This window comes from Falco punctatus, assembly GCF_963210335.1.
Source record: "Falco punctatus genome assembly, chromosome: 10".
Lineage (NCBI taxonomy): Eukaryota > Metazoa > Chordata > Aves > Falconiformes > Falconidae > Falco > Falco punctatus.
Window position 1 is genome coordinate 3,962,565 of NC_137590.1, and position 19,127 is coordinate 3,981,691.

At 49.4% G+C, this 19,127-nt stretch overlaps 1 protein-coding gene and 1 long non-coding RNA gene across 3 annotated transcripts in view; one reads left to right on the top strand and one right to left on the bottom strand.

The window, feature by feature from the left end:
• LOC308071079 (protein FAM83D-B-like) overlaps positions 1–19,127 on the top strand; it is a 441,583-nt gene that overhangs the window by 116,385 nt on the left and 306,071 nt on the right. The gene's annotated exons all lie outside the window — the stretch shown is intronic.
• LOC308071083 overlaps positions 488–19,127 on the bottom strand; it is a 50,769-nt gene continuing 32,129 nt past the window's right edge. For both annotated transcript variants that reach the window (XR_013930975.1, XR_013930976.1), the window contains 2 exons: positions 18,766–18,901; positions 488–17,860 (listed from right to left, as the gene is read on the bottom strand). This is a non-coding gene — a long non-coding RNA (uncharacterized lncRNA). The remainder of the gene's footprint in view (positions 17,861–18,765; positions 18,902–19,127) is intronic.

The following is a 19,127-nucleotide window of genomic DNA, read 5'->3' on the forward strand; positions in this document are numbered from 1 at the left end:
GTCCTCCCCAGAACAAAGCACCCATCAGCAGCAAAAGTCCAGGATCCTCACTGTGCGCCAGGGCTAACAGACCCATCAGGACACCCTCTACTCACTGCAATTCCATCTCTAGAAAATGCCACTTTTCTGGCAAAATGCTTATTTGAGGTGCCAGCAGAGCAGCCGGGATAATGGCAGCAGCACAAATGCCTCCTAAAGCCCCACAACTTCCCTGCTTCATCCCAAACCTGCCCATCACAAGCAGCCACTGCTCTCTATGCAACTCCTGGTTCCTGCTGGCACCCCACACAGACAGCCCTGAGACTGAGGTATCGTGTGTGGGATTATTTTGTGATGGAAAAAGAGCACTCTGCCTTTCCCTCCAGACTTCTGGGAGAACCCAGAACAATTTTAAGGCAGCAAGGAACATACTGAATCCAGAAGACATACATAACTCAGATCCTATTGCATTGCATTAAAGTTCAAATTTTCTACTTTAAATAAAAAAAAAAAAAAAAAAAATTCACACGAAATCCCCAAGAGAGTCTTATTCTTCTTTCTTTTCCACTAAGAACTGCTAATGTTTGTTCTTTGAGGTTTGGTGGGGGGAGGCAGGCAGGAGGCTGAGGTCTTTTTGGAACAGCAGAACATCCAAGCAGCAAGAGCATTTGCATCCCACCCACCCTCAGACCTAGACTTTCATCTGCCACACACGCACTAAGAGGGCTATTGCTGAAATAGCACTGCCCAATTACTGTCATCCCAACCAGCCCCTCTTCCTTTCCACCAGCAGCCAGGAGGCATTACACCTCACCGAAGCACTGTGCCTTTTCATTTAGGTGACAGGTTTCTTTCCCACCCTCTGCCTCCCTCCTCCTCCAAGACATAATTGAGCCCCTTAAGTAAGCAGTAAAACAAATACAGGAGCTGGGTGGAAAAGCTCAAGTATAAATCTTTGGGTTTTTATACCAGAGTTTATTCCCTTGCATCCTTGTATTTTTTATGTTTAATAACACATGCTGAGGCAGAGTAATCAATCTTAAGTGAAAAGACCAGCCTTTCCAGGAGTAGCTATGTCTGCATAGCACTTGCTTTCACGCCTGAAAATTTCAGAGTATCCTGAATTTTTTCCTAGAAGTGGCTCCTTGGTGCCCAATTTTTAGCTAGGCTTCATCCCACACTCCCGCTACATGGGTGCAAGCCAGCACTGTGGCATCTATTTGCCACCTGGTGCCTACAGGGAAATACAGATGAGAACCAGTGCCTGGATTTGAGAGTACAACAGAATCAGACCATTAGGATCGGCTACTCGGTTGTTCAGAAAAAGTGCTTCCCATCTCTACGGAGTCTCCTAGGAACCTGGCTCCCATACAGCAATCTGAATCAGGCCCTGAGCCGTCATGTCTGCCTTTGAGAAGTCTTCCTAGCATTCACAACTGCCACCAGTTGCTTACAAGTGCTCGATATGCTGGATACTTTCACGGGTCTGAGCAGGGCTCTCAGAGCCAGTGGCGGGTTATACAACAGCATGGAGGAATCTCACCTTTACACTGCCACCAGCCAACTTCTCCTCCCATGGAGAAGGTTTTGGTCAAGAGCTCATCCAATAAGCCACCTCAGGAATGATCAGCAGCACTGCCTCTTGAGAGATGTTCATGTGTCAAGCTAATGAGACTATTGCCCAGAAGGACTGGTAACCCATTTGAGTAATGAAAATTAAGTACTACATCTTTCCTTGATAGACTTCCTTGCTCTGCAGGCTGTCATAACTATTCCCCACCCATCACAGAATATGATATTTTGTACACTAACTCTTGGAGATTAAATTGGGCCTCGAGGGGAAACTTCAGCCTCAAATTTAAATATTCATTACATAGCAAACCTGCACCTATGCCTGTGCTTCCCTGGGCTAGGCTGGTGATGTGATTGACTCAAAGATTTCCTGCTCTGCAAAACACTACCTTGTCACTAGGACAGCTGTAAAAAAAAAAAAGCCAAAGTTGAAGTCCCTCCAACAGCCACTTACCCCTGCAGGGTGTCAAAGCATGCAGCAGTTAAGGATGACAACATACCATCCCTGGAGGTAGCTTTGTTGTCCATCTCAGGATGGCTCCTGACTTGATGGATCCTTCTCGACCCAACCTCCCCCTCGAGAAGATAGGGCTGCAACTGGGGAGCCTTTGCTTTTCTCCCTGCCTCTCCGGTCCTGAGACCGCAGGCAAAAACACCACCCCACATCATCTCTACATCCTGCACTTCGTCCAATCACTTACTTAGACTACAAGCTAGGAAGATCAGAGATGCTCTGTCTCTCCATAGGCAGCCTGACACAAGGGACCATCTTGTTCGCCACCGCAGGGCAGGTTTTTGCTGAGCTTTGCTGTGACAGGCAGGCACTCCCTCGTAGGCTACATTTGACAAAGTACTAAGCATCGGGAGTGTTCACTCCCATGAGATTTAATGAGTTGGGAACACAGTCAGCAGCTAGCAAACCATTTCTCACCAGGCATTCATCGCAAAAATGATGTCAAGGGTAGCACAATTCCTACTCATTAAGAGAAATCAAGTCCCATCGCCTAGAAGGCACTTGCCGGTGGTGACGGGAAAGAGCCAGCATACAAAGACATGAGAAAGTGTCCGCATCCAACAAAACACAAGGTTAGCATTTTACAAGTCACATTTGCAGACTTCTCAGCTGCTCCTCATGTACAACATACCTGTGAGACTTGATAATAAATGTGCTTCACTGTTCTCTGGTGCAGCTTTCCAGGTGCATTGAAAACAGTGATTTTAATGACTAAATGGATGGAAGAGTTGCAGAACATGATGTCAGCTTGCTAAGTGCCTCATCTCAGAGTTACACACACAATTATTCTCTCTGCAAAAATCAAAGGCGATCCATCAATTACTGTCTTTTTACCCTACCTGCTTTTCTATTATTTTGTACTTTTAAAATATTGTGTGTATTAACTAAACAGAATTTACAGCACACACATTGATTTTCCATTAATCTTGCTTTAGCTGATTCTAAAAAAAGAAAAGTCAAGCCACTTTTTTCCATCACAACTCAAGCACGTGCAATCATTAACAGCAAAATTGAACTCTGTAGACCACTTGCCAGCCACCAATGGCTAACAAAAAACCTATAAGCAAAAGAAACTTCTGATATTATGTGAGTGCGTCTATAGAAAACACTGGAAAGATGCATTAGAGACCAAATTTTCAAATGCAGATGCACAAGCACTGTCATGTGTATATGCCTTTCACCAGAAACAGTGCTTTGGGTAGGGAGCAGGAGTAAGTATTCAAAGCCAGGGATTAGCAAGGAAGGGCCTGGCTTCCCCTTGGGCTGTGCAGGCAGGTCTCTGTGCAAGCCAGAGCCAGGTTGTTACACACACACAGAGGAAGGCAGGTTCACCCAGCCGCGTGGGAACAGGCCACAGCCATCCCTGACAGCCCTCCACGTGGTGTGGGAACAGGCACCCGCACCCCCGCAGTGATGTTCCACACCTCCCACACCATCACGGCAATGCATCTCCTCCCCTCACCAATTGCTTTGAGGTTTCTAGATAAAAAGCTGTTGATGTAGGTTAATGCATAATTAAACACGTGATTTGCACACACAAGCAAGTTGGCATAACTCCCGCTAATCCATAAATATTTTTAAATGGCCAGGCACAAATAAGACAGAAGTAACACAAAAACCTGCTCCTTTTGAAGGTTCCCACCAAAGTTGATGGTGCTGCATTCCCAGAGCCACACCGCACCTTGGGACACAACTGTGCCACAGCTCAGGGACACAATGCGGCAGCAGGATGGAGCAGCGAGCAGAGCTCGGGCCAGGCTGGACATGGTCTCTGTGACCACCCAAGAGCTGTAGTGCCAGCAGGGACAGTGTGCTGGCTTTGGCTGGGACAGGGTGAATTTTCTTCCTAGTAGCCGGGATGGGCTGCGTTCTGGATTTGTGCTGAAACCCCCCTTGACGACACAGGGGTGTTTCGCTACCACTCGGCAGCGCTCGCACAGGGCCAAGGGCTTTGCTGCTCCTCGCCCACCCCACAGCCAGCAGGCTGGGGGCACAAGGAGCTGGGAGGGGGCACAGCCGGGACAGCTGCCCCCCACTGAGCCCAGGGACATCCCAGACCGTGCGGCATCACGCTCAGCACGTAGACTGGGGGAAGGCGGAGGAAGGGGGGGACGCTCGGAGTGATGCCGTCGGCCCCCCAGCCCCCGTTACGATGGAGCCCGGCTGTCCTGGGGGTGGCTGAGCCCCGGGCTGCGGTGGGGGCGGGGAATGAACGCCTTGCTGTGCCCCGCTTGCCTCTGCGGCTTTTGCTGCAGCTGTTAAACTGCCTTTAGCTCAGCCCGTCAGCTGTCTCACTCGGACCCTTCCCACCCTCTCCCCCATCCCACCAGGGAGGGTGAGCAGCCGTGCGGGGTTGGTTGCCAGCCTGTGTTAAACTACAACATATAGGCAGCAAGTCAGGCTGGAAAAGGATTGAATCGGCCCTCAAATACTTTTCCTTTTTTTTTATTTTTAATTAGGATTATTCTGTCCTGTGGTTACCTGGTCTGCAATGCACTTCCCCAGCTGGAGCATGGCTAACCAGGGCACTGAGCTCTTTTGTAGTCCCTCAGCAAGTGCCACCTGAGGAAGCCCAGCAAGGAGAGGGCTGGGGGGCACCTGAGCTTCCTTGGTGATGCAGTAGGGACATTTGTTGAAGCCTGGGTGGAGCAGGGAGTCTTCCCCTGCTCACGCTGGTGAGTCCAAGAGCAGCAGGTACCGTGACTAGCCTGCCGTGCAAAGAGCTGCAGCACACCTTCAGAATGGTGCAGGTGGATATTTAATGCTCTTTCTTGCAGTCATATTACTCCACACCATCATTAGGATGGATGGGGACTGGGAGAAAGTCAGAGAAGGTTGCATCTTTTTGCTCCCCTGTGTGCTGAAGATTAATTTAGAACATATTAATTACATTTGCATATGCCTGAAGGCTAGCAGAGGAGTGAGCAAGTGTCCTGAAGGTACTTGACAGCACTACAAGGAAGTTACTTCAGCAGATTTTTCTTTGCAGGGATTTGCATGGGGTTCAGGTGCTGCAGCAAAGGGACCCATCCAACCCAGCACAGCGATCTGCCTTCTGAAGGGCTGACACGGGAATGCCTGCAAGTGCACTAACAAGGACATCCATCCTCAGGCGTCCTCTATCAAAACATGCATGTCACTCATACAACTGCTCTCCTTATTACATTACTACTGCTTCCCTTTCAAAGGATCCTGAGATCAAGAAAACCTGGTGGAAAACCTTGTCTAAACCCAGCTGAGGCTATTGCTGGGACTAGGTCAAGTCTACATCCCATTTCAAAGCAATTCACCTTCTCACCCACCTCTATGTATTTAATTCCCCCAACCCAGTCCTCAAACACTTCCCATGGAGCAGAAACATATGATAGAAGAATAAACTAGATTTTGTATCTGTATCCACCAGGTGATTTTTTTCTACATCATCAACCATCTTGCAGGTTTGGTGCACCCTGAGGTGCTCTGCAGAAGGGAACACCGTACCAGCCTATTAAGTCTTACAACGTTCAACCCTCCCAGCAGCCTTTCTGCTAAGCAGGGTCCGAGGTGAGACTTCAGTGCTTCTCTGCCCTGGGTATCCCTTGGCACATCTCTCGTTTAACTCTGCTGGGTGTTTCAAACACTGCAGCAAACAGCTGCCACATACTCCAAGTAATAATACGTTGAAAAAAAGATATCAAGTCTAGTTCCACTCTAGGGAGCTTTTTTTTTTTTTTTTTTCCTAAGTGCAGGTTAAATTATAACTTCTATAGCAGCTATAATAAGGAACATAACACTTCTGCATACTGGGAAGGCTGCTCTTCTCCCTTAACCATTGAATAGCTGCTTGGATTGAGCAACCCTCCCAGCCCAACCGCTCAGGGGATCCATTTGTCCAGGAGCAATTTTAGCTCCTGACCTCTGCAGAAGAGCCAGAAACACACAAATCAGCATCTTCTCCTTAAAAAGATATCTCTGTCACGGTAGATACAGAACCTATAGTAACTCATCAGAGGCATCAAACAGTTGATTATAGTAAAAGTTTAGCAGAATTAAGCCAGGCTCTCTGAGATCCATCTAGCGGTCTCTCTCTCCCCTGTGTCAGAGGACTGCCCTGCCCAGTCTGTACACTCCTGCGGTGCTGAGCAAGCCCGAGATAATTTTTCAGGAGCAATCGGTGCCTTTGGTCAAACTACTTTACCGAACACTGTGTCCACAGGCTGAAGAGGAGGTCAATGTTTCAGCTGCATTTTTTAATTCTGCAAATTAAGGTATTGCTGGTAGAAACTACTTCCTTGTCTGCCTGGAAGGAAAGGCTCGAGGAGGGATCTCCACAGCTCCCTGTGGCAGAGGGGTTCTTGCTCCTCAGACACTGTCAGCGCTTCCTTCTCCCAGCCCCAGCTCTGGAGCCCAGTCTCCTGGGACACCCAGCACTGATGCTCAGAGAGCTTCAGCGGAAGAAAACCGCAACTGTGGTGTGAAAACAGAGGGCAGCTCCCAGCTTTGGCAAGAGCAAACTGGTCCAGAAAAAAATAAAAAAAATAATAATGGAGTAAATTGATGTCTCTGCTCTCACTTCCTCCAAAGAGTCAACAAACCCAGTGCTTCAGTCCTGCTAATTTTCAAAGAAATGCACCAAAAAATGAATTCCCCCATTAGGCAATGTAGTGAGGTGTCCGCAGCCCTTAAAGCCAACCCCCAGCACCTCGTTATACTAAAATCTAAAATCATCTGGGTGCTCTTCTGGGGGGCCGAGGTGACTGGGCAGGGCTGCTCACCCCAGTCCTCCGCCCGAGCAGGCACAGGAACCTGGGAAAGTGCCCTTGCACCAGGGCACAGGCCTTCAGGTAACATTTAATTAATTGTTGCAACAAAGTAGCAACATTTATGAAAACAAACTTAATTCACCCCAGCCTGCTATGCAACAAAGTAGCAACATTTACGAAAACAAAGTTAATTTCCCCAGTCCACCAAGCAAGGACCCTGCTCTTCAGGCAGAAACAAGCTTTGTGTTTGGCAGCTACTTAGTCCTTTCCTGAGCTGCTCCAGTTTTCCAAAATTTTCTTGAATTTTGTACAAAAGAAAAAGTCCAAACTCTCCCCCTCCCCCTCATTTTTTGACCTAAATTCATTTATCAAATTGTGACTACAAATAGAGCAAACTATGCAGAAATGGCTTGAATCATTTTTGCACTTTTTCTCTTTTACCATCTATTTTAAGGCTGCTCTGGCGCTTTTCAAAGCTGTGGGTAAAACAGATGAGGGGGTTGTGGGGGATGGAAGAGAGCATGGCCACCACACCAGTGAGGCCACTGGTGGCCCATACCACAGCCGCTCCCCCAGCTCAAAGCCTGAGCCCCAGCAAGAATTGGACCAACACGACTCCTGCTCACATCCCAGTGACGTGCTGGAGGCCAGCAGCTGCAGTTTGGAAGTGCTCGTGTTTGGCTTAGGTGGTGGCTCTGCCTCTCCGCAGGTGCAGCTGGGGCAGAAGCAGCCCTCCACCCCTGCTGCACCAGGGGCAGTCTGTTGGCACCTCGGTGCTCACTTGTGGCAACCTCAAGCAAGCAGCATTTCTCTGTTGCCACCTCTTTCAGTGTCACGGGGCTTCCACAGCCACCAACAAGCAATGGGAAGCAGGAATCTCTCTGGCAAAGCAGTGCTCAGCCCCAACAGCTTCTTAACATCACGGCCCACGCCCTGTACATCTCCTCATAGAAGTCCTTTTCCAGTGCAGAAATTAGTGTAACACAAGCTTTCCTCCACACTTAGTGAAATTATGGGTGAAGCCATAAGCATTTGTCTGGATTTTAGATGAAGGAGGAACAGTTTATGGTGCCTGCCCAGGTCTCAGAGGCCAATCCACAGCGCATTTGCAACCTGTGAATGAGTCAGCTTGCCAACCATTCTCTGACAGCAGAAACCTGTATTATTTTCCTGGAGTGCTAATTTTTTGTGTGGAAAGCAGAAACAGGAGGATTGCCACTGACCTTGCTCAGGGAAGCAAAACCAGTGAGCATCTGACCACAAAGGCTAGAGGGAAACTATTGGAAAAACACGTTAAAAACAAGCACGTTGCATGGAAAGAATTGCAGACAGTAAAGCTGAGATGCTTCACAGTAAAGCAGCTGCTGACCTGAAGCAGAGGGGCTCCAACTAGCCCATTACTGGTCTCCCAGCTCTTCTCACCCCTTTTGCAGTTGCTTTTTCAGCTGGTGGTAGAGCACAGCAGGAGGATATCAGCTGCAACAGGGCCTGGAGGAGCAATAAAGTCTGGAATGATCTTACACTTATACTGCAGCAAAGTGCTCAGTGTTCCTGTTATCAAAGCTGTGCAGCTGGGACTTTTAACCTTTTCCTTTGGTTTCAATCACCTGGCCACTGTTCCCAATTCTTCACATTCCTTGAGAGCTCTGGGCTGTTCCAGAGATGCAGAGGGAATCTGCCAATCTGCTGCGTCTTGCAGGAAGGAATTTGCCCTGCCACTAAGCACAGCTGCTTTAGCCAGTCTCAAGGATGGTTGCAAGAACTAGTCAGCACCTTGGTACAGCCATAAAAACACAGCAGGTTTCACCAAAAAGCAACTCAGCACCTCAGCTAAAGTTTGAAACATGCGTTAGAGTAGTATTAGCCTTGTTGCACACTCAGCCCCACTGGGTTTGATTGCAAACACCCACAGCCCTGCCCACCAAACCTTCATTTCACCCTGTCCAAGCGCAGACCCTCTCCAGGCTGGCAAGAGCAGCCTCCCAGGTGCTCAGCCAGCACAGAAAGCAGCCAGAGCAGCAGCCAGATTTGGTAACCGATTACCAGGCCAGCACGGGAGAGAGGGAATTAAAGTCAATTTCAGAGTCAGCTTGAAGCTGATAAAAGCAGCTGTGGGTATTGTTCAAGGCAATGTGTATCTGAGACCAGGCAGTGGAGGGACACCCATGGCTCTGGCCAGGAGAGAGGGGCTCACAGAGGTGCAGCAGCCCAAATGTCTGCGCAGGGTCCCTGCCCAGCATACCTAACCTGGCTGAGATGTGTCCAAGCAGCCTGCCCAAACCTCCCCCCTTTGGGCCATAGCCCATCTCCACCAGAGCAGGCAGGACCAGTGCTCCCAGCATCACTGGGGAAGCAGACACCACCATCCAGCCTGAGCCTCCCACGCTCGCCTTGGGAGTGCAGCTGCTCACAGAAGTATCCACAGCACGTAAAAAAAGGGCAAGTTCAATAAAGCACTGTCAGACAAAAAAGGAAAGCTGGGGGGACCGAGCACCCTGTCAGAGCAGTCTCCCACATATTATTATAATATTTATTTAAAGAAACCAACCCATTCAGTTAGCAGCAGGCAGCATCTCATTAAATGTGTTGGGTTACCCAGTGCACCAAGCAGCTGCCGAAGTGTTAGCTTCTTGTCACTTTATTACAGCCCTCTGCCAGCTGCTTCCAGTTCTCCTTCCCTCCCCTCAGTTCATCTTTATTTTCTCACTCCGTGCTCAGCTCTTTTCCCTAGTTGTACCCATCCCTCAGTGCCCCCCATCAGTAGCTGTGCTGCAGAATGTATCACAGGCAGCCTCTGGTGCTTTAAAACTCTGCCAGCTGCTGGGAACAGAGGGGGATCTTGCTCTGAGCCCTTAAAATCAGCTCCTAAATCCTGCAGCAGCCTGGCGCAGCCAGGCTGCTCTGCCTTCAAAGGTTGCGAACAGCCAGAAGAAAATATGGGGGAAAAGCTGAGCAAAAAACTTTCTTTACGCTGGGCAACTTCTGCCTCCCACGCAGCAGGATCTGCACAGCATCAGCAAGCATTGCTCACCTGGAAATGGCCCTAAGGGCACAGGCAGCTGCCAGTGTTGTGGCAGTAACACACGGACATTGCAACAAACCCCCCTGCACAAACCCCCACACCTGCCCCCTCCTCAAGATCTGCATGGACATTTTTACTGCTGGGGGTGGTTGCTCATCTCTCCCAGCAGTAGATGACACAATTTCAGAGAAAAACTGCACTGCATCTTCATATCTGCTCTTCCATTAATAAAAAAACATTACACAAAAATAAAATAAAACAAAAGCTGACTTACCTGGGAATAAAGTGCTATGAAGCGGTAAGAGGGGGCTGCTCTGCAAAGGAAGATGAGCCAAGGAGCTCAGGGGGACAGCAACCTCACTGAAAGGGGCTCAGTATCAGGGCAAGGAGAGCCAGTTTTGGGGCAGCGATTGTCATCATGCAGATCTGTGGCAATGAAGAAGGTCCAAGGGCAGCCCTGAAGCCAGGGCCCAGGAGCAAGGCAGGGTACAGCACCCACACAGCCCACCCAAAGGAAGGGAACAGGCTGAGAGCCTGAGCTTAAACACAGCCCCGGGCTAAGGGCTGGAGGTGGGTATGTGGGTGGGATCAGGTCCCAGGTGAGGCTGGTCAGGGTGATTAGGTCCTGGAGAGGCATGCAGACCTCCAGGAGAGCTTTTCTTCTTGGTGCTAGGGGCCTGACCCTGACCCTACCCCAGTAACACTGATGCTGGGACTTTACGGACCAGCACAGGGCACCCACCGTGTAGTGCATAACCTCACCTGTCCCGTCTTTGACCCTCTCTGTAAAAAGCATTTAAAGGTGATTTTACAGAGATCCCCCACAGCTACATAGAGAAGATGCAGTTTTACATCCATGCCCTCTCCCAGGAGCCAAGGTACCACAGCCACCACTGTGGAAGGTTCCAGGAGGCCATTAAGCTCTTCTTGTACTTTGAGAGTTGGTGTGCTCAATCCCTGTGGTTAATTACAGCCTACTTGCCCTAATTACACACCCAAATTCCAGGGTTAGGAGCTGAGAAATTATCAGTGTAATCTTTGCAAGACTGTCCACAGAGTCCCGCATGGACAGGAGCACATTGCTCCCCAGCCAGTGCTGTCAACCCGCAGCCACCAGCTTTTCCCAGCCAGGAGCCATGGGCCAGGGCTGCTTTTAAATGCAACATGCCACAAGCGGAGGGGATGGTCCCTGGGCACATTTTTAGTCCCTCTGCTGCCCTTGTGCATTGTTGGAGCAATTGCTCTCCATGCCCATGCATGGGCAGATGCAAAGCCCCGCTTCTCCCAAACCCAAATGTTCTCTCCCAACCCAGTCAGGAGAGAGCACAGACCCATGGGTGGTGTGAGGGGGGCGAGGGCTCCAGCAGAGCATCCCTGGCACTGGCAGCCGCCTCAGCCCCCAGCAAATCTCTAAGTGCCCCATCAGCACAGCTGGCCCAGCATGGCGGGGGAGGGGGCAGAGTGAGGACCCTCATCGCCCCTTCACCATGGTCATTCATGCCACTCCGCAGGGCTCTGCCCGCAGTGGCATGCTGCTGAACCCCCTTTCCCATGGACACCTCTCCTCTGGCCGGTTTTTATTCATGCTGATCATTCCCACTTGTGCCAAACTTTGCTTCTTTACATCTTTTCTCTCCTTTGCTTTCTGGGCCCCATGAAACATCCATAATAAGCAGCTGTTGTTTTTCAAGCTGCACATTTGAAATAAAAACAGTCCAAACTCTCCCTCCTCCTGGAACAGAAAATAAATAAATAAAGGAAACAAAACCCTCCGAGCACAGAACAAAATAGCTTTAATGGGAACAGCAGGTTTCAAGCAGACTCATAGAAACCACTCCAATTTCTCGGGGTTGGGAAACAGGTCAGGAGGGAGTTCGGGCTGGGGTCCCCGCACTTCCACCAACCACCCTCCAAAGGATCCTGCAGCTCTTAATGACAGTATGAGAACATGATGCTTTGTGTTTAGAGACTTGTTTCTTTTCAAACCCTTCAGGCGCTTTTAAGGGCTCTAATTCATTAACCTTTCCTTGGCTGAGACCAGCAAATGGATATCCAGAAATATAAAAAGCAATTAGACAAATTCATGGGGAAAAAAGTCCATCAACATTATTAAACATAGCCCCTCAGGAGAGCTCCTGAGCTGCAGGCAAGGCGAGTGGCTGCGGGCTGGGGAAGTGCAGATGCTCTTTTCCCTAAATTCAGCCCATTCCCTTGGCCACTTGTGGAGGTGAGGGTGCTGGGGTAGGTGGATCTTTGCTCTGACAGGTAACCACCATCCCCAAATGAATCTCTTATTGGTGGAAAAGTCCAGGGATGGCTGACCTTTCAGATCCCTCAATCTATAAAGAAAATCTTAAAATTTTCTTAGGGCCACAAGACAGCTCCCATCGAGAGGGAGACCTGCCAGAGAAGGTCACTTCTGGGGTGGCTGGTCCAGCTCCTGCAGCAACTCTGCAATGCACGGCCTGCAGTGGGCATTGTGCGTGGGCAGGGATGCCTTCTGTGCTCACTCAGACATACCTGACAGGCATCTTCAGGCTGGGCCTCTGTCTTCCTCAATACAGGAGAAATTTACATCCACAAAAGTGGTGTGAGCTGGAAACTCTGAGATGATGCAGGTAATGGTGACATCACTAATCCTATCTGAATGAGCTCTCTCTAATGCACAGCACCTCTCCAAGGAGACCCTTTAAAAAGCAATTCATTCATGGAAATGGGAACAAATGAGCAACGCTGAACATGAACATGAGCCCTCAGCCCTGACTCAGGGAATGAGACAGCACCAGGTTTGCGTGAATTCTCTTTCTGTACGTATGTCTTTCCAGGACAAAATAAACCACCTGCAAATGCACAGCCTGCTCTGCCTAAGAAACTCAACCGTGATGGACCTGGGATGTGTGAAGAGGAGGGGGACTGAAAATCAGGGGGATTTCTAAGGTCCTTTATGAGCCTTTTTTGAAGCTTGTCTGCATGTGATGGTCTCCAGGGAGACCAAGCTATTATTAAACCAGAACATGGCCTCCTTCTTCCAGGATGCCCAAACTGGAATTCCAGATTTAATGTGCCAGGTACCCGGTCACTGTGCTGTGACCTGTCTCCTCTGGCAGTCAGTGCAATGTGGAGGGCATGAACGTGGCAATCACAAACACTGGAGCCATGAAAGCTCCATCTTTAGCCAGTGAGAGATGGAGATCCCAGCTAAGGTTTCTGGGCTGGCACCTACCAAATTGTGTCAGCTCCCTTGCACGGTGGGCACAGATTCCTGCCAGCCAGGGCTACGTGATCCAGCCTCCCTGAGGAGGGGCTGGCCAGATGCTTCCTGAGACCTCCTCCTTCACTCCATATTTCTATACTCCCCATTTATTTTGCATTGCTCAGCAGTTTTTGGCCGGTAATACCAGATATTCATCTGCTTCATCCAAATCTTTACTCAGATGGTGAGCAGATAAGCATGCATGGACATGAGTGGGAAACTACATCACTGGAGGCTATTCTGGGGGTTGCTAAAAGCTGGTCAAGAGATGTGGATCTCTGCCAAGGGATTTCTTGGGCAAACACAATAGTTAATAGCCAGCTGGGAAAGAACTGACTGGGTCCTTCAGATGAGTTACATCCCTGTGATGCTTTAGAGAGACCTATGTAATCATACCAGGGAGGCTGATGGCCACTAAAGGCTGGGGCTGTGGGAGAAGTCTTCTGATTGTAGGTGAAAGGGACTAAAATTGGAGAAATACAGATCTGTGGATTCGTGGAGGAAAGGCTGTAAGGAAGGAGCTGCTCCTACCAGGATACAGCTGCAGAGTGGTAGGCACTGGTAGGGTGGCAGGAGTGGAGCGAGATGCAATGACCTGCAGTCGGTCCATGGGGTACGTGGCAGATGTGGCCACAGCTGGAGGGAGGCTTTCAGCCAGCAGCTCTGCACCCCAGACAAATTCTCTGCCCCAGCTGCCCAGCCTGGCAGGAGCACAAGAAGGAGGGAGATGTCCACCTTCTCCTGGCTGCAGCCACCGCCTGGGCAGGGGCTGCAGGGACCGAGAGGAGAAGGAGGAGGAGGGCTGATTACAGTCCAAACCCAAGCAGTTAGAGAGTACCAGAAGGGCATTTTCTGAAAATGCTTGTGTCGTTATTTAGCAGACACAGAAGAAATGAAATCAATCAAACTGAAAGCCCAAATTAAAATGCGCTTTGATGTTGAAATGAATTTTTTACAGTTGTATCAAAAAGGCTTTCTGGGAAGGGGTACACGGCAGTGTCAGCCCCTGCTCTTTCCCTGGTCAGGACGCATGTCCCCAGCAGCAGTCCTGCTCTCACCCCAGCCAGGCTCAGGAAGGCAGGGCACAGGGTCACATCGCCGCCTGCCAGCTGCACTCCAGCTTCGCTCACAGCTCGCTGTCAAAGCGTTTAACAGTGTGGCTCAGCACTGCTGCACCCTCATGATTGTTTTTCCCTCTTCCTTCCCCATTCCCCACTTTACATTTCCCCACTTCATATCATTCTTCCCCCCATTTCTTATAAAAAATGCATGAGTTTAATTTCCCTCAGATGCCCTTTTTGTATCACTTCAAGATTTCTTATTAGGCATTCGGCATCATGTGTATCTCAGTGCTGCTCCGGAGCCGACCTCCCTTGGTGCTCTCAGCAGCTGTTCTATCTAGATACTTTTTTCCAAGTTGAGGTACAAGCACATACTGGGTGGGCTGGTGTTGTGGTTGTTGGGGGTTTTTAATCATAGTTTATGAAACATCTGCTGTTTATAAATTATTTCTTTTGAATGTCATAATCTTTTCAGTTGCATGAGCCAACAAACACCTCTGAGCAGCAGAACGGCGCTGCTAGCACTTGGAGTTGGCTTCTATTACAAACGCTGCGCTCGGATGAGATGTGCAGACCCCAGTCCCCAAGCATGCACGGTGCACACACACGTGCGCACCCCTTCTCCCTGCCACGGGAAACTTGTCAGGGTCACCTCCAATCTACAAGAAGCCCCAGAGACAACCGCCCCATGGGCACAAACTCCAGCCTCCAGCGGTCCTGACACCCAGGTCCAGCACAGACATACACAGTGAGCCAACGCGCACACACACACACACATTTTGGGAACTCATCAAAACATTGCAAAGACTTTATCAGACAGACTTGACCCAGAGGAATGACCCCCAAAGCAGATCCCCAAAAGCCTCTGGACATAAGCACCCAGCCAAGAAACAAAACCCCCATGCCCAGCCCAGCTCATGCTCCTCCGTGCAGGGCTGGGAATGCCCACGAACTGTCGTGGAGCCGTGCCTCTTACTGAAATCCTGCCTATGAAAAGTTGGGAAAGTGCATACAGGAAAATTATAAGGAAAAGAACCGAATCAAGTAACTGATGTATTTGAACATCAAAGCACTCTCAGCCAGCTCTACCCCATTATTTACGGTTTACTCATGGGCTTAATTTTTCTGCTTTGTTTTTTTTTTGTTTATTCGTTGTTGTTATTTCCTTGAGAGAACGAGAGGAACAAGAGAACCCTCTGGGGGATCAGAAGATTTTCTCATTCTGCTTAGTGAAAATTCTCAAACGATTGTAAAAACAAGTCAAAATCAATAGAGGACCATTATCTGCAGCGATTCAGCCGCTCTCTGCCTGAGTGACGGTGGCAGCTTTGCCAGACTGTCCCCCCGACGTTGGCTTCTAGCTCCAATACCCAAGTGGAGAGGAAAGAGCGAGCGCTCCTTTTGCACCAAAGAAAGCATATTTTAACTCACTTTTAACTCTGGACACAACCAGGAGTATTTCAGCCCCAGATCACAATTTAGACCAGCTGTCCGCACATCACCACAGGTGAAGGATGTAAAAGCCAGCTGGAGCTTACACCAGCTGGTAAGAGCTGGCTGAAGTTAACTGGCTGGATCTTACACCAGCTAGTAAGGCCCAGGGTGTGAGGGTCCTGTAAAGGAGTCAGTAATTCGGCTACCTCTTTTAAAGGGCCTCTAAGTTCCTCTGCAAAGGCAGCTGGAATGGGGGATGGAGAATCCATCCCTGCACTTCCAAATGTCCCCGCTCCCAGTCACACAGGCTGCTCTGTGGGTGATCTCCTCTTTTTGTTTGCTTTTCTGGGGGGTGACCATTTGTGCCCTGTGAACAAAGACCAAGGTGTCAACAGGCAATTGCTTCTGGGAGGCAAGAGCAGATTCTGCTAATGCAGGTGGATTCTTTAGGGGCAGGGACAAACTCAAGTAGTTAAACACCTACTGAAGGAGCAAAATCACATTTATGCCCTAACCCTAAAACTCCTGTCAAGAAGTTGTCTAGAGCATGTTCTCTAGACACACATCCCTTTTGCAGTGTAATACTGTCTCAGGAGCCAGTCAGACAGGGTGAACACAAGAACAAAAGCAGATTAGAGGACTTCCCTGTGGGCAGGGGGGGAGATTTCACACTCTAAAGGCCAGACCCCCCAGTCCTTGCTCCCAGGGAGGCTGAGGAGATGTTTGTATCAGCAAGGACTCTTCAGAAAAGAAATGTATGCAAAAAAACCCAAACAAACCACCAAACCCAAAACAAGTCTCCTGAATGCTTTCAAATAAAAGAGACTAAAGATATTTTACAAATAAAACAATGAATGAGAAGCGGGAGGAGAGGTGATATAACAAATAATTAGACAATTAGGTTAATCCTCAGGAAACAGCTAATTCCCAGGCAAATAGCAGCTGGGGATTGATTAATTGTTCTGCCCCAGGAGGTACCACACAAGAGACAAGACCTGCTTCAGAATTCCGGGCCATGGGCTGTGGAAAGTACATCCTGGGGGCTCGTCCTCTCCTATTGTCTCCTGGGAACTGGGGGGCCCTGGGAGTCCTGCCAGACCTCAACCCTCCTGCACCGGTGGGATGATGGAGGGGACGGTGCTGCAGGAGGTCACTGCATGCCTCTGGAGCCAACAGGAGCAGGCAGCAGGGTGCGAGCAGTCCCTCCGCTTAAATGAATACTCTGTGCAACCAGGGTTATAGGTTATAGGACCAGAAAGCACGTGCCCAGCAGGGATGAGGCAACGCTTCCCCCGGACTAATGGTCATGAAAAACAGTGGCAGCACCGTCTTATTATGGACATAATAAAAGTGGAGCCTGGCAGTCAGGTACGAATTCACCACGTCAGAACTATGCCGTGTTATTCTTTATTGACTTCTTGCATGTCATGATTAAGCAACATTATTTTAGTCTTTTACCCTGAACACCATCTCTGAGACAGATTCTTCGAGCTCTTGTGGTTTTGTTTCAGTTGATTTCTGAGGGTCAGCGCAGATACACAAGGAATAGGCTGCCCAGCTCACTGGGAAATCTGCCAGCTGGGTCTTTTTCTCCATTAGTCCAATCATGAACTACTGATTAGGGCCCCAGCCCACCCAGCTAGACAGTTTGGATAAACAAAGAGACAGCCAAGTATCTAGAGCAATTCCTGCTAGAGCTGGCAGACATTCCTCTGCTGCCCTGTGGAGGTCCCAAAGCACACAGGGAAGCAGCAAAACGCATGATACAACCACCAGGGTGAGGTTTTCTGTCCCTTCAGGCAGCCAACAGCTGCCAGCTGAGGTGGCTCCTTGTTAAATTGCTCATTAACATGCCAGGTCTGTGCACTGCTCTGACTCCTGCTCACGCTGGGGCCATAGCACCCTCCTTACCTGCTCCAGCGAGACCTCCTGGCTCTGCACACCTGGACAGCAATTTTTAACCTTTTTTAATTTACCCATCACTATTTTTCCCCACAGATGGAGATCTCTGTAAGCAAACTGAAGCTCCTGGTGGTGATTCTGCTTTGCTGCAGCTCTCAGCAAGCTCAGCTGCCTGCAGACTAGAGCACAGGCTCAAAAGTGGAGCTCCAGCGAGGGTTTGCTGTGACAGCGATGCCAGGTGTCACCATGCTGGTGGCATCAGACACAGCCGAAAGTTTGGCCAAGGCTGGCCATGCAGCTGCAGCCGACAAAACCCGTGTGGCGAGATGTGCTCATTGCAAACCCATCCTCTGCGGGAGCTGCCAACAGTTCGGCTCCTCACTAATGCAGAGAAGAAAAGGCGAATATTTCTTTGCCCCATCACAAGGCTGAGAATTAATTCTAACTACGATATAAACTACAAAAAAACCCTGTAAAATGGCTGTTTGGAGGAGAGGGAAGGCTAAGGCCAAAGACACATTAGCTTATTGCACCTGCTTTGGGTGTGTGCTGTGCTGCTGGCCATGGGCACAAGCATCCCTACATGAGCTCTTGTGTTTGATACAGCCATAATGGTCTGAGAGATAACGAACACATCTTTTCCAGAACATGGGCTCCTACATATTTGATAGTGATGTTGTAATATTGATTATTTTCCATTTTTCCCTCTCTCCCATTTGAATAGCTTTCCCTTGCACAGCTGCTGAAAGTCTATCTTGGAAATCTCCAGACACTGTGTCGAGAAGTGTGATAGAAATTGGTTTGAGTTAACACCTGACACAGCAGCCAATCCCATCGGTATGTCAATGGGGTAGGTCTTGTTGTATTTACATTAATTTGCATAAGGTCACCCAGAATGCCAAGCATAGGGTGATGTTGCTGTTACTCCACAACACCAACCAACAGAAACCAGGTACCACGCTTAAGGCAGCCTGGGAGATGCACGGGCAGGGCTGCACAGCCAGCCTGCTCCAAACCAGCGAGTGGGAGGCCACCAAGCCTCCCTGGGCCTCTGCTGCTGGCTCGTATGCCCATGAAAACAGCTCTGGTTGCTGCCGATGGGTGCAGAGCTGATGCAGAGAAGGTTTTCACAGACTTGGGCAGCTTTGCAAAGGAGCCAGGATGGAAGGATGCGGGGGTAGGAGAAGGATCTGTGATTTTGACATGGTTGCTGGTGTAAAAAGACCTGCTTAGAGGTGTAGGCAGCTCTTCCACTTTGCATTCCAATCCAGAAACAGAAGTCTTACCTGAGCTTTTCTGCCTCAAATCAAACTGCATCCAGGCTTGCAACACAAGCAGGTGATTCCCCAGGCCTTCAGCTGCACCCCGGGACCACCAAATTCACCTGTGCGCGGTCTCAGCTTGACAAGAGACAATACAGCCCTGGGAAGGAAAATCCACTTGTTTTTCAAATATGCAAAGACAGCAGCACACCCCCTCCAGCAGCAGTGCCACCAGCTGTACTACTTGAGGCCATTATAGATAACAGTTTGATTAAGAATTTATACATGTGTTTTACCTTGTTTCTATTGCTGCTGGCAGAAGCAGCCCTTAGCTGAGAGCTAAAACCTCACAGCAGAGAAAATTCACGTTTTAGCTGAAGGTAAAC